The 15,626-nt window shown below is 41.2% G+C and overlaps 1 protein-coding gene across 8 annotated transcripts in view; it reads right to left on the reverse strand.

The window, feature by feature from the left end:
* Positions 1-7,555, reverse strand: part of LOC139764480 (hepatic sodium/bile acid cotransporter-like) — a 30,852-nt gene extending 23,297 nt beyond the window's left edge. For 4 of the 8 annotated variants that reach the window (XM_071691057.1, XM_071691054.1, XM_071691053.1 and 1 more), the window contains exon 1: positions 7,349-7,555. The gene's annotated coding sequence lies outside the window, so the exon portion shown is untranslated. Of the gene's footprint in view, positions 1-6,474; positions 6,802-7,348 lie in introns of all 8 variants that reach the window. The other 4 variants (XM_071691058.1, XM_071691056.1, XM_071691060.1 and 1 more) reach the window with 2 other exon arrangements.
* Between the last annotated feature and the right edge of the window lie 8,071 nt (positions 7,556-15,626).

A 15,626-nucleotide genomic window follows, 5' to 3' on the forward strand; every position in this document is an offset into this window, starting at 1 on the left:
ATTAATGTAATTATCACATACTAGAACCAATGAAATAAGGATAAAACTTAACCTGCTCAAGAAAAGGGACAACACAGTAGATACAGATATAGAAAGGCTAAGTTTAAGGAATACAGGAATCAAGTTTAACAATGCCTTATGTGCTGTCTACAGCTAGAGACTTTTCTTGCATTAGCTCAGTTGTAACTGTGCTAATAATTATCCCTCTCTCCCTCTCTCAGAAGTGAAATATGTCGTTTATGCTTTTTTTCCTTTTCTTATTCTGGTCTCCAACAATCAGCATCTTATCCCTGGTTTAGTGAACATCCATTGGACTTGACCACAATGGAAATGTCTGAACAAAAGAAACCAGTAAAATGGCTACAACATCTGGAAAGATCTAACTGTCTATTTATATCTCTGATGCCTATTCCATCAGGGAAATCCCATCAAGGGGGTGGCCATGACAAAAGAGTCTCCACTTATCCCTGTCCTAATATGCCATCCTCCATACACTATTGCATGCATTCTTACCCCATTTCTATCCCTTAAAAAAAGTAGATATACACAAAATGACCAACAATTTGTTTACATTACTTCATTAAGTACTTTGTGTGAGTAATGAAACATGAACTGATGACTGGCAAATACCAGTAGATTAAGTAAATATTAATAGCAAGCAATTATTGCTGTCACATGTTCTCGCATTCTTCTGCACTGCACATCACAAGTTGACCATTCTCTTATGTTTACAATATCAAATAATTTAGTGAAGTGAACGGACTTTGCATTGTCTCTGGTTTTTCAATAAAGCAGATAATCATTAACAATCAACCTTGCTGCTACAAAAAAAAAAAAAAAAATACAAGCTGCCTAGTACTACAGATATTTACAACACTTCTTCAACAGGAAAAGCCATTAAATCTAACAGTAAACTTATATATATCATTATATTATATCTATTATACTTAGTCGCTGTCTCCCGTGTTAGCGAGGTAGCGCAAGGAACCAGACGAAAGAACAGCCCAACCCACCCACATACACATGTATATACATAAACGCCAACACACACACACACACACATGTATATATATATATATATATATATATATATATATATATATATATATATATATATATATATATCATTTCAATATGTGGTGTGAGGTGGTTTGATCGAGTAAGTATTGAAAGGGTAAGAGAGATGTGTGGTAATAAGAAGAGTGACGTTGAGAGAGCAGATGAGGGTGTATTGAAATGGTTTGGTCACATGGAGAGAATGAGTGAGGAAAGATTGACAAAGAGGATGTATGTGTCAAAGGTAGAGAGAACGAGGAGAAGCATGAGACCAAACTGGAGGTGGAAGGATGGAGTGAAAAGGATTTTGAGAAATTGGGGCCTGAAGATAAGGAGGGTGCAAGGCATGCAAGGAATACAGTGAACTGGAACGATGTGGTATACCGGGGTCAAAGTGCTGTCACAGGATTGAACCAGGGCATGTGAAGCATCTGGGGTAAACCATGAAAAGATTTGTGGGGCCCGGAAGTGGAAAGGGAGCTGTGGTTTCGGTGCATTACATGACAGACAGAGACTGAGTGTGAACGAATGTGGCCTTTGTTGTCTTTATCTTTTCCTAGCGCTACCTCGCGCAGGAGGGCGGTGCTATTTCATGTGCGGCGAGGTGGCGACGGGAATGCATGAAGGCAGCAAGTATGAATATGTACATGTGTATATATGTATAAGTCTGTGCATGTATATGAATGTATATGTTGAAATGTATAGGTATGAATTTATGCGTGTGTGGGCGTTTATGTATATACATGTGTATGTGGGTGGGTTGGGCAATTCTTTCGTCTGTTTCCTTGTGCTACCTGGCTGACGAGAGACAGCGACTAAGTATAATATATAAATATAAGGGATAGGGGAGAAAGAATACTTCCCACGTATTCCCTGCGTGTCGTAGAAGGCGACTAAAAGGGGAGGGAGCGGGGGGCTGGAAATCCTCCCCTCTCGTTTTTTTTTAATTTTCCAAAAGAAGGAACAGAGAATTGGGCCAGGTGAGGGTATTCCCTCAAAGGCCCAGTCCTCTGTTCTTAACGCTACCTCGCTAATGCGGGAAATGGCGAATAGTTTGAAAGAAAAGAAAGAAGATAAGCAAATATATATATATTTCATTATACATAATCGTTGTCTCCCGCATCTGCGAGGTAGTGCCAGGAAACAGCTGAAGAATGGCCCATCCACTCATATACACATATATATGCATAAACGCCCATATATGCATATATACATACATAAACACATCAACATACATATACATATTCATGCTTGCCTTCATCCATTCCTGTCACTACCTCGCCCTACAGGAAACACCGCTATCCCCAGGTCCAGCGAGGTAGCGCCAGGAAAAAAAAAAAAAAAAAAAAAAAATTACATTCACTCTCTAGCTGTCATGTGTAATGCACCGAAACACAGCTCCCTATCCACATCAATGCCCCACAGACCTTTCCATGGTTTACCCCAGATGCTTCACATGCCCTGGTTCAGTCCATTGACAGCACGTTCAACCCCCATATACCGCATCATTCTAAATCATGCTATTTCTTGCACACCTCTCTTTCTTCTGCAATTTGGTCTCCCGCATCTTGTTCCCTTCACATCTGACACATATATCCTCTTTGTCAACCTTTCATCACTCATTCTTTCCATATGTCCAAACAGTTTCAACACACCCTCTTCTGCTGTCTCAGCCACACACTTTTTATTACCACACATCTCTCTTACACCATTGCTAACTCAATCAAACCAACAAATACTGCCCTCAGACATTTTTTTTCAACACCTCCACCTTCCTCTTCTAAGCCTTATATCCATATAATATTGCTGGGCCTATTATTCCTTCAAACACACTCATTTTGGTCTTCCCAGATAATGTTCTCTTTTTCCACACAGTCTTCAACATTTCCAGAACCTTTGCCCCCTCCCCCACCTTGACTCACTTCCGCTTCCATGGTTCTGTTTGCTCCCATGTCCACTTCCAGATATCTAAAAGACTTCACTTCCCTAAGTTCTCTCCATTCAAACTTATGCCCGAACTAACCTGTCCCTTAAGCCTGCTAAACCTAATACCCTTGCTTCTATTCATAATTACTCTCAACTTTCTCCTTTTACACATATTTCTAAACTCAGTCATCAACTTCTCCAGAGTCTTACTTAAATCTGCCATCAGTGCTGTATGATCAACAAACAACTGACTCACTTTCCAGGCCCTCTCATCCCCCAACAGACTGCATATTTGCTCCTCTTTCAAAGTGTCTCACATTTACTTCCCTCACCACCCCATCCACAAACAAACTGAAGAGCCATAGTGGCATACACCCCTGCCGCAGACCAACTTTTACTTGGAACCATTCACTCTCCTCTCTTCCTATTCGTACACAAGCTTTACACCTTGATAAAACCTTCTCTGCTTCTAGCAGCTTACTTTCCACACCATATATTCTTAAGACCTTCCAAAGAGCATCTCTATCAACCCTATATTTTGCTTTCTTCAGGTTCATAAATACCACATACAAATCCATTTCTTTTTTCTAGTATTTTTCATATACATTCTTTAAAGCAATCGCCTGATCTACCCATCCTCTATCACTTCTGAAGCCACATTGTTTCTCCCCAGTCTGATGCTCTGTGCATGTCTTCACCCTCTCAATCAGTACCCTTCCATACAACTTACCAGATATACTCAACACACTTAAGCCTCAGTAGTTTGAACACTCACTTTGATCTACATTGCCTTTATACAGTGGCACTATATATACATTCTGACAGTTCAAAGGCATGATCCATACATAAAATGAAAATCCTCACCAACCAATCAACAACACAGTCACTTCCTTTCATAACAAAACTGCAGTATCAGCCACTCTGACGCCTTACCACATTTCGTCTTATACAAGGCTTTCCCCACCTCTTCTCTCTTCACCAAACCATTCTCCACAACTCTTTGACTTCACAAACCACTCCGACCCGAACACCTTACAACAACCACTCTACCATCAAACACATTCAACAGTCCTTCAAAATACCCACTCCAACTCCTCCACATTTCATTACTACCATTGTTGTTCCCCCGCACCAATGATCCCATTAGTTCTCTTGACTTTCGTCCATTATTTACCTCCTTCCAAATCATCTTATTTTCCTCTAAAGTTTACTGATGCTCGCTCACCCCAACGCTCATTTTCCTTCTTTTTTCAATCCCAGCAACTTCCTCTCAACCTCCAGCCTATTTCTTTTACACTTCCTATCTTTTGCATTCTTCTCTGTAAGCACCAACCAAACGTCTCTCTCTTCTCTTTCACTAGCAACTATACTAATTCACCCCACCATTCACCACCATCATCTGCCAACCTCCAACCTTTCACATGACGCATTCATCTGCTGCTTGTGCTGCTTCCTTAAATATCTACCATTCCTCACCCACTGCCCCTGCATTATATACTCTCAGCTTTTGCCATTCTACACTGTCTCACCTGGTATTTCTTCACACAAGTCTCTTTTCCAAGCTCACTTAATCTCACCACTCTCTTTTCACCCATACTATTTCCCCTTTTTCAAAAGCCTCGACAAATTTTTATCTTTGCCTCCAATATACTGTGATCAGACATTCAACCAGATGCCCTCTCTCAGCACAATTACATCCAAAAGTTTCTGTTTTACACGCTTGTCAATTAATATGTAATCCATTAATACTCGACCATCTCTCCTACGCAAATATGTACACTTATGTATGTCTCTCTTTTTACACCGGGTATTCCAAATAACTAGTCAATTTTCAGCACACAACTCTTCAAGTTGTTCACCATTTCCATCCACGTTTGAATACCACCCCCATGATCCAATTATTTTCTTAATTACCACATTACTCACCTTCGTATTTAAATTACCCATTGTGCAAAAGATAATGAATAAAGTGATAACGTTGAATAAAGAAAAATAAACCAGTTTCTAAAGTTATATATGATCCAAGTTTTGCCAGCACTAACAACAACAACAACAACAACCTTGACCGTACTACTCACGAGTTGTAAATATTGAAGGTTTTCCTCACTTTCTCTCCTTGTTCATCCTGTGTAGGTGACACTTCTGTAGTTAAACACACACCTTCACACAAATATATATATATATATATATATATATATATATATATATATATATATATATATATATATATATATATCCCTGGGGATAGGGGAGAAAGAATACTTCCCACGTATTCCCTGCGTGTCGTACAAGGTGAGTAAAGGGGAAGGGAGCGGGGGGCTGGAAATCCTCCCCTCTCGTTTTTTTTTTTTTTTTTAATGTTCCAAAAGAAGGAACAGAGAAGGGGGCCAGGTGAGGATATTCCCTCAAAGGCCCAGTCCTCTGTTCTTAACGTTACCTCGCTATCGCGGGAAATGGCGAATAGTATGAAAAAAAAAAAAAAAAATATATATATATATATATATATATATATATATATATATATATATATATATATATATCTGTGTATGACCCATCCACTCATACACATGTAAACATATATGCACATATATATGCATATACGTCTATACATACATATACATACTCGTCCGTCTTCATCCATTCCCTGAGCAACCCGCTCCACAGGAAAAGTCCCCCCCCCCCCCAACCCGCGTCAGCAAGACTAACTCCATATCAACAGAAAATCAAATCATTGGATTCGTGACAAACACACAAACTCCATTCTTCCATGATGATGTGACGTTATCCCCCCACCCCACCCAACCCCTCACCATGTAAGACACGCAGGCCTAGTTAACGTGTGTTCTCACATGCTGTGTGGTGCAGTTTAAGGTTAATTCCGGGTTCGACCGAGAAATTATGTTGACACGTTGACTAACTTGGGCTCCACCACATTTTAGTCCCTAAACCACTTTTTTTTTATTATATTTCCGCTAGTACACCGACAAATCTCGTCTGATTAAATCGCTCTGTACAGCAGTTTGTCATACATGTTTAGTCAGTCCTCTCGCTTTCCGCTCATCTACGTGTTCTCGAAGTCTTCATGTGACAGTAAACAGGTGTCCAGTGTGCAGCATCACACTGAATTTTCTTTTGAGTTCATTATTTATATCTGATCTGATTATAAATTTTAATTATAGCACTGTTCCATATGGTTCACCTGATGAGACTTCATCAGATATGGTTCCATTTGCTATTATCACTTTATTTGGGAGAGCAAGAGAGAGAAGTGGAGAAAGAGATGGCAAGATGAAGATAGCAAACGATGATATTAGATAACAGAATCACATATGAGGAAACTGACAAGACAAAGAGATAGACTCCATATCAATGGAACCAAAGGAAGTAAAGAAACGAATGTTTTATATCAGAGTAAGATAACGGGTGGATGCGCTTTCCTATAATAGGAAAAGTTGTCGAAAGAACCGTTAAGTAATCTGCCAGTATACTCACCTAAAATAGTATGGAAACAGTCAAAACAAGATGATGTGATAAGCTAGTGTCCTTTCACCACAAAAGTTTATCTACACTAAATCCAACATGACTTCACGAGTAACAAGTTCCTTGAAGTGAGAGTTAAGGAGTGAGGGTGTGGTCTGGTCTCGGAAAGAGCAGGCCACCCGCCACCATGACGTAGCAAGCAGCAGCACACGTTGCCTGGGCCGCTCTTGCCTGCTCCTGCTCCAGCTCTGCTTCCTACACTTACATAATCTTACAGGAACGACGGGCTACGTACAATTTACCCTCACATGTGCCGCCTCTCAAGTCGTGCGTCTACATCTGGTGACATAATGTTTGTGTACATCATTTTCACATGAAAAGTGACATAAAAACTACACTTTAAGCATTATGAAGTTCATGCAAATGAAACACATAGAGAAAACCACGCCAGGTTACACTGACCAATACATTCTTCCTCCATTGTGAAAGCACAGACGTTACACAGACCAGAGGAAGCTAAGGAAACTAATTGTTATCAATTTAAAAGATGTAAACTGAAAATTATATGTAGCGAGTCTAATTCTGCCCTTAACAGACTGAAGAGAATGGATCTTATAAATCATGATATGATTACTGGGTAAACTAGATGCAATGTTAGGAATACAGGAAATAATATGGAAAACGTTACATTCCTATGGATAACTGTACATGTTAGACCAGCTGGGAATAAGTGTTTTATTGTGGCAAAGGATGAGATGATATTGTGAATGTAGTACTTAAATTATATTGTATAAGGGAACTAGAGAGGAGGTGAAGAAATGAGAGCATATGCAAATAAATACTTGGAGTATAAAGTGGTGTAATAAAGTGATTTAGATAAACGTACGTGATGCCCAGCGTACGTGCTAACGGTCGTAAGTGATGCCAGACGTACGTGATGCCTGTTGAAAATGGTAGGTGTAACTCCGCCACCTCACAGTACTGTGGATGGATGGGTTACCGTTTCTGTTGAGAATCTAATTCCTGAAAATGCTTGGGTCATAACGTTACCGACACACCAAGAGTCCGGGTGACACTGGGGTGTTGGTTGGTGTAACTTGGTGAGTGTAGCCAGTGTGGCAGCAGCAATGAGGATCGGTTGCCACACGCTGCTGCATCCCCAACCACCTCGCACAGCACTTACCTTGTGAAACTTAAGAAAGCTGTTCATAATAACTCATCAATACTTTTTAATCACAATCTGCTTTTAATTCAGGTTGTTGGAACCTTGATAAAATGTTCATAATGAGTGTCGAGAATAACAGGGGAGGGACTGGCAGATGAAGACCCTGCGATTTAATTCCAATTATTCTTATAGAATTACATGAGTTCTGCTTAAAACACATGGCAACTTCATACTGATGCAATGCAGAACACAAATCGATAATAACCAAGCAAGTGGTTCGCTAAGCATTATTTTCCTATGGCTACTGGAGGGTTGCCAGCCAGTCCTCAACAATATACACAAGATCGAATGTTTGAAGTTGCATGTTGATGTTTTATTGTTTTTTGTTTGGATATTAGTTTAATCTGTGAACAGTCGTGACTCCAGAAGGGTAAGCAACAAGTGACATACTTCATATAATTTAAACAGCGTTAAGGTGAAACCAGCTCGCTTGGACCTTGAGTGTGTGGTCTGTGTATCTATGTAAATCTCTCTCTCTCTCTCTCTCTCTCTCTGCGTCAGGGAATTCCGAGGGCTCTGCTGCAAACAACCACATTACTATTTTGCATCAGTTTCTCATCCCAGCTTTTTCAAGTACGATGATGTCATCGTCATTATTACGTCATGTCTTGTTTTGGATGTGTAAACTTAATAATTATACTTCTGTCCTTAAGTGCCCCGCCCCCCTCCTACACACACACACACACACACACACACACACACACACATTACATCAATAATACAATATGCTTCTCCAATTTGGTTAACCATCTTCAGCACAAAGCTCATCATCGAGAAGGTCCAGTGAGAGGATTAATGCGTTAAATTTGCTCCCCCTGGATGAGAAAAGAGTAAGGGGTGACCTGATCTCAAACTTCAAAGTTTTAAAGAAAACTGATGACATGAACTATAAACAGTTCGAGAGATGTATGGACAGCACAACTGAAAGAGGTAGATGAATGGAATAGACTGAGGACATGGTTAATAGACTGAGGACGTGGTTGATAGACTGAGGACATGGTTGATACAGACATTTTACATAAAGAAGTTTTTTGATGGTACAGAATGTTCAGATGATGGGGCCACACGAGCGTAAAAATTCCCAGGTATGCAAAAACAATATATATACATATATATCTGTGTTAGAAAGAGTGCCAGGAACAGACGATGACAAACCGTCACTCGCTCACATGTATCCTCTGTTGTCATGTGTGCATCACACCCTCACTATCTACAACCAGGCTCCACAGACCTCTGTGGTTTCCCCTGTCTGCTTCAAATGCTCTGGTTCAGACCAGTCAAATCGTTGACCCCTGTATATATTATGCATCGCTCCAATTCACTTTATTCCAAGCACGTCTTTCACTTTCCTGCATGTTCAGACCTCAAACACTCAATCTTATTAACTATATCCTTTCATCTATGATTTGGTATCCATCTTCTCGTTCCCTTCACCTCTTGTCACGCATATCATGTTCCTCAACCTCACTTCAACCATTTTTTCAATATGTCCAAACTACTTCAGCACACCCTCAGCAGCTCCCCCAGTCATGCTCCTTATTACCACATCTCTCATTACGTATTCGATCAACCCATCTCGCACCGCATATTGTTGAAGAATTTCATTTCTAACACATCCGACCTAATCCACCCCTTCTCGTCTATAGTCCATGCCCCGCATCCATACAACATCGCCGGGACCACTATACCTTCAAACGTAACTAACCATTTTTGCCCTTCCACATACTAGCGTCTCTTGCCGTACTTTCGATGCTCTCAAAACCTACGCCTCCTCACCCACCCTATGACTCATTTCTGCTTCCATTCATCATGTCCGCTCCCAAGCATCTAAAACACCTCACCTTCTTCAAGTATTATCCATTCAAATTCACACCCTCAGTAACCCGTCTCTCTGCACTGCTAACCTAATAACCTTGCTCTTATTCACAGTTACTCTCAACCTCCTTTCACACACTCTCCTTAACTCACACACCTTCTGCAGTTTCACACACGAGTCGCCCAACAGCGACATGTCACCAGCAAACAATTGATTCACGTCCCAGGCCCTCTCATCCCCAACAGACTGCACACCTTATTCTCTCTAAGAACCTTACATATACCTCTCTCATCGCCATATCCATAAACTTTAAACAGATATTGTAACATCACACAAACCTGCCGCAGACCCTTCCCCCTCTGATTACTAGCACCCACGCGTCTCGGTAAAAAATGTTCTCTGCTCCTGAAAGCTTTCCTCCCATACCATATATCCGTAAAACTTTCCACAAGGCGTTTCCATCAACCCTATCCCATGCTTTCTTCAGGTCCATAAATGCCATGTGAAAAACCTTTCGTTCTCTCTAATTGTTTCCCCCACACATTCTTTAAAGCAAACATTTGATGAAACATCCTCTACCACTTCTGTAACCACATTGTTCCTACCCGGTCTGATGTTCTGTGCATGCCAACACCTACCAAGTCATCACTTTTATATTAACTCGCTCAATGTATTCATAATCTTTTATCAAAATATTTCCCTAGTTGGTATCTCCTGCTCCACAGTATACCAATTGATCACTTGGCGCTTTTCCTCAACATAAATAATCAATACAATAATCATAATTCACCTTCAATGCACTGTTCTCCACATCTACGCGCATCGTCTCCACTTGGGATTCTCCATTCTCAAACCCGCTTCCGAATGCCTACCTTCGCTCAGTAAGACTAAAAGCAAAAAGAATGGACTTAATGTGTCTTCAATGTTACGATCACATTAACTATGAGAATCTACTTCGCAAAGCTTCACAAAACCAAGTTTATCAGTTAATAAAACTACTTACACAACTGGTGTCATAAACATATTAAGATAACGAACACATACCACAATCTTCACTCCTACAATGTAGCCCCCTCAACACAGCCATCTCCTTTCCTACTATATAGCCCCCTTTATACCCATCATCACTACTAATACACTGGCCGTCCCCCACTAAATAACTGGCTCCACCCCTAGAATATGGCCCCCCTCCCTACTAAAAGATTAGCCCCACTCCAAAGCACAGCCCTTTCCATAAGCACTTTATAAACAGCTGGCTCCACTTGTACAACACATCCCCTTCCACTACAAAGCTGGCTTCACTCCTACAATACAGACCCCTCCACATTCACAACAAAGCCACTTCTAATCTTATCACCTTCCACATCCACTAAATAGCTGGCTCCACTCATACAACACAGCGGCCCACTCCCATTCCCACCACAAAACTGGCTCCACTTCTACAACATAACCCCCACTACAAAGCCACCTCCACTCATACAGCACAGCCTCCATCATTCTTAAAACAGCTCCTCCATTCTTACAAAACAGCTACTACCCCCCACCCCCCCAACACACACACACACAACGTAACTTCTCTTCTCGACACATCCTTTTCCAGCTTAACTGTAGCACTCCCTAAAAGCTTCGTTCTCTCCTACTACAAAGCTCCCTGCACACCAACAGCAAAGCTCCCCTCCACTCACACCAGACTCCAATTAAAAAAGCCCCTACGAACCCCACTGCAAAGGTCATACCACTCCTATCGCAAAATCCTTCCTCTACCAGTACAGAGCTACCTTCATTCCTACAACACAGCCCAACAAAAAAAATCCACTTATTCCATAGGTCTCTCCATCATATCAAAGCTGTCTTTGCTCCTTCATCATCATCCATTCATACAACAGTCATAAATCTGGTACAATCTCTGTTCCAAAAGTTGGTGCTGTAGTACTAAGTTGCATACATCTTTATGTACACTGTCTTATACAAGTCATGTTTTTGCCTGTGCTACTCTACACTCGTCATCCACCAAAGGCAGCAGCAATCATCACTAAAACAATATATTTAAGATATACTTTCTCAAAGGTAGGATGTGTCCCAGTCTTCGTAAATGTAAAAGATCTCAGAGGTAACACCAGACAGCATCAGCATTCCACTATGATGAAATGCACAAAGGCCTCGGTAATTTTACAGTTCAATCCAAACAAAAGTTACGAAATCCCTATTACATGTTATGAGAGAAGTCTCAACGTGACTCATGATGTTTCATCTTCCTAGCAGGTTTCATTGAGGTGCCTCATCTTATTTCTCAACCTGCCACAACTAACCACTCCTTTTCCACTATATTCCTACTCTTCCAGTAGCTCTTTGCCCCCAACCTATTTCACTTGATGTACCTGAATTAATAGAATGTTATTTAACATGTTTCAAAGTCCGTGTCTCAGTTATATCACTCCAACAACCTAGCTGTCATGTATAATGCACCAAAACCACAGCTCCCATCCATTTCCAGGCCCCACAGACCCTTCCATTTTACCCCAAACGCTTCACAAGCCCCGGTTCAGTCCATTGACAGCACGTTGATCCCAGTATACCCCTCAATCCAATTCACTCTTATTCCTTGCATGCCTCTCACCTTCCTGTATGTTCAGGCTCCGATCCCTCAGAATCTTTTTCACTCCATACTTCCACCACCAATTTGGTCTCTCACTTCTCTTGTTCCCTCCACCTCTGACACATATATCCTCTTTGTCAACCGTTCCTCACTCATTCTCTCCATATGTCCGAACCATTTAAACACACCCTCTTCTGCTCTCTCAACCACGCTCTTTTGATTTCCACACCTCTCTCTTACCCTTACATTACTTACTCGATCAAACCACCTCACACACATTGTGCTCAAACATTTCATTTCCAACACATTCACCCCTCCATACAAGCATACATATATATATATATATATATATATATATATATATATATATATATATATATATATATATATATATATATTATTTTTTTTTATTATACTTTGTCGCTGTCTCCCGCGTTTGCGAGGTAGCGCAAGGAAACAGACGAAAGAAATGGCCCAACCCCCCCATACACATGTATATACATACGTCCACACACGCAAATATACATACCTACACAGCTTTCCATGGTTTACCCCAGACGCTTCACATGCCTTGATTCAATCCACTGACAGCACGTCAACCCCGGTATACCACATCGCTCCAATTCACTCTATTCCTTGCCCTCCTTTCACCCTCCTGCATGTTCAGGCCCCGATCACACAAAATCTTTTTCACTCCATCTTTCCACCTCCAATTTGGTCTCCCACTTCTCCTCGTTCCCTCCACCTCCGACACATATATCCTCTTGGTCAATCTTTCCTCACTCATACTCTCCATGTGCCCAAACCATTTCTAAACACCCTCTTCTGCTCTCTCAACCACGCTCTTTTTACTTCCACACATCTCTCTTACCCTTACATTACTTACTCGATCAAACCACCTCACACCACACATTGTTCTAAAACATCTCATTTCCAGCACATCCACCCTCCTGCGCACAACTCTATCCATAGCCCACGCCTCGCAACCATACAACATTGTTGGAACCACTATTCCTTCAAACATACCCATTTTTGCTTTCCGAGATAATGTTCTCGACTTCCACACATTTTCAAATGCTGGAAATGGCAAATGTGTAAAGAAAAGTGTGGGAGTGTACATGTGTATATATGTATATGTCTGTGTATATATATGTATGTATACGTTGAAATGTGTATATATGTATATGTCTGTGTGTAGGCATTTATGTATATACATGTGTATTTGGTTGGGTTAGGCCATTCGTCATCTGTTTCCTTGTGCTACCTCTAAACAAGAGATGGCGGTTAAGTATAATATATATATATATATATATATATATATATATGTTTAGTTTGTTTATGGATGGGGTTGTTATGGAGGTAAATGCAAGAGTTTTGGAAAGAGGGGCAAGTATGAAGTCTGTTGGGGATGAGAGAGCTTGGGAAGTGAGTCAGTTGTTGTTCGCTGATGATACAGCGCTGGTGGCCGATTCATGTGAGAAACTGCAGAAGCTGGTGACTGAGTTTGGTAAAGTGTGTGGAAGAAGAAAGTTAAGAGTAAATGTGAATAAGAGCAAGGTTATTAGGTACAGTAGGGTTGAGGGTCAAGTCAATTGGGAGGTGAGTTTGAATGGAGAAAAACTGGAGGAAGTGAAGTGTTTTAGATATCTGGGAGTGGATCTGGCAGCGGATGGAACCATGGAAGCGGAAGTGGATCATAGGGTGGGGGAGGGGGCGAAAATTCTGGGGGCCTTGAAGAATGTGTGGAAGTCGAGAACATTATCTCGGAAAGCAAAAATGGGTATGTTTGAAGGAATAGTGGTTCCAACAATGTTGTATGGTTGCGAGGCGTGGGCTATGGATAGAGTTGTGCGCAGGAGGATGGATGTGCTGGAAATGAGATGTTTGAGGACAATGTGTGGTGTGAGGTGGTTTGATCGAGTGAGTAACGTAAGGGTAAGAGAGATGTGTGGAAATAAAAAGAGCGTGGTTGAGAGAGCAGAAGAGGGTGTTTTGAAGTGGTTTGGGCACATGGAGAGGATGAGTGAGGAAAGATTGACCAAGAGGATATATGTGTCGGAGGTGGAGGGAACGAGGAGAAGAGGGAGACCAAATTGGAGGTGGAAAGATGGAGTGAAAAAGATTTTGTGTGATCGGGGCCTGAACATGCAGGAGGGTGAAAGGAGGGCAAGGAATAGAGTGAATTGGAGCGATGTGGTATACCGGGGTTGACGTGCTGTCAGTGGATTGAATCAAGGCATGTGAAGCGTCTGGGGTAAACCATGGAAAGCTGTGTAGGTATGTATATTTGCGTGTGTGGACGTATGTATATACATGGGTATGGGGGTGGGTTGGGCCATTTCTTTCGTCTGTTTCCTTGCGCTACCTCGCAAACGCGGGAGACAGCGACAAAGTATAATAAAATAAAAAATAAATATATGTATATATATATATATATATATATATATATATATATATATATATATATATATATATATATATATATATATATATATATATATTTTTTTTTTTTTTTTTTATACTTTGTCGCTGTCTCCCGCGTTTGCGAGGTAGCGCAAGGAAACAGACGAAAGAAATGGCCCAACCCCCCCCCCATACACATGTACATACACACGTCCACACACGCAAATATACATACCTACACAGCTTTCCATGGTTTACCCCAGACGCTTCACATGCCTTGCTTCAATCCACTGACAGCACGTCAACCCCTGTATACCACATGACTCCAATTCACTCTATTTCTTGCCCTCCTTTCACCCTCCTGCATGTTCAGGCCCCGATCACACAAAATCTTTTTCACTCCATCTTTCCACCTCCAATTTGGTCTCCCTCTTCTCCTCGTTCCCTCCACCTCCGACACATATATCCTCTTGGTCAATCTCTCCTCACTCATCCTCTCCATGTGCCCAAACCATTTCAAAACACCCTCTTCTGCTCTCTCAACCACGCTCTTTTTATTTCCACACATCTCTCTTACCCTTACGTTACTTACTCGATCAAACCACCTCACACCACACATTGTCCTCAAACATCTCATTTCCAGCACATCCATCCTCCTGCGCACATCTCTATCCATAGCCCACGCCTCGCAACCATACAACATTGTTGGAACCACTATTCCCTCAAACATACCCATTTTTGCTTTCCGAGATAATGTTCTCGACTTCCACACATTTTTCAAGGCTCCCAAAATTTTCGCCCCCTCCCCCACCCTATGATCCACTTCCGCTTCCATGGTTCCATCCTCTGACAGATCCACTCCCAGATATCTAAAACACTTCACTTCCTCCAGTTTTTCTCCATTCAAACTCACCTCCCAATTGACTTGACCCTCACCCCTACTGTACCTAATAACCTTGCTCTTATTCACATTTACTCTCAACTTTCTTCTTCCACACACTTTACCAAACTATATATATATATATATATATATATATATATTGGCCACCTTCTCTATTCCTTTTTTGGTTAAAGTAAAAATTGGGAGGGGAGGATTTCCAGCCCCTTGTTCCCTCCCCTTTTAG

This window comes from Panulirus ornatus, chromosome 50 (assembly GCF_036320965.1).
Source record: "Panulirus ornatus isolate Po-2019 chromosome 50, ASM3632096v1, whole genome shotgun sequence".
Classification (NCBI taxonomy): domain Eukaryota; kingdom Metazoa; phylum Arthropoda; class Malacostraca; order Decapoda; family Palinuridae; genus Panulirus; species Panulirus ornatus.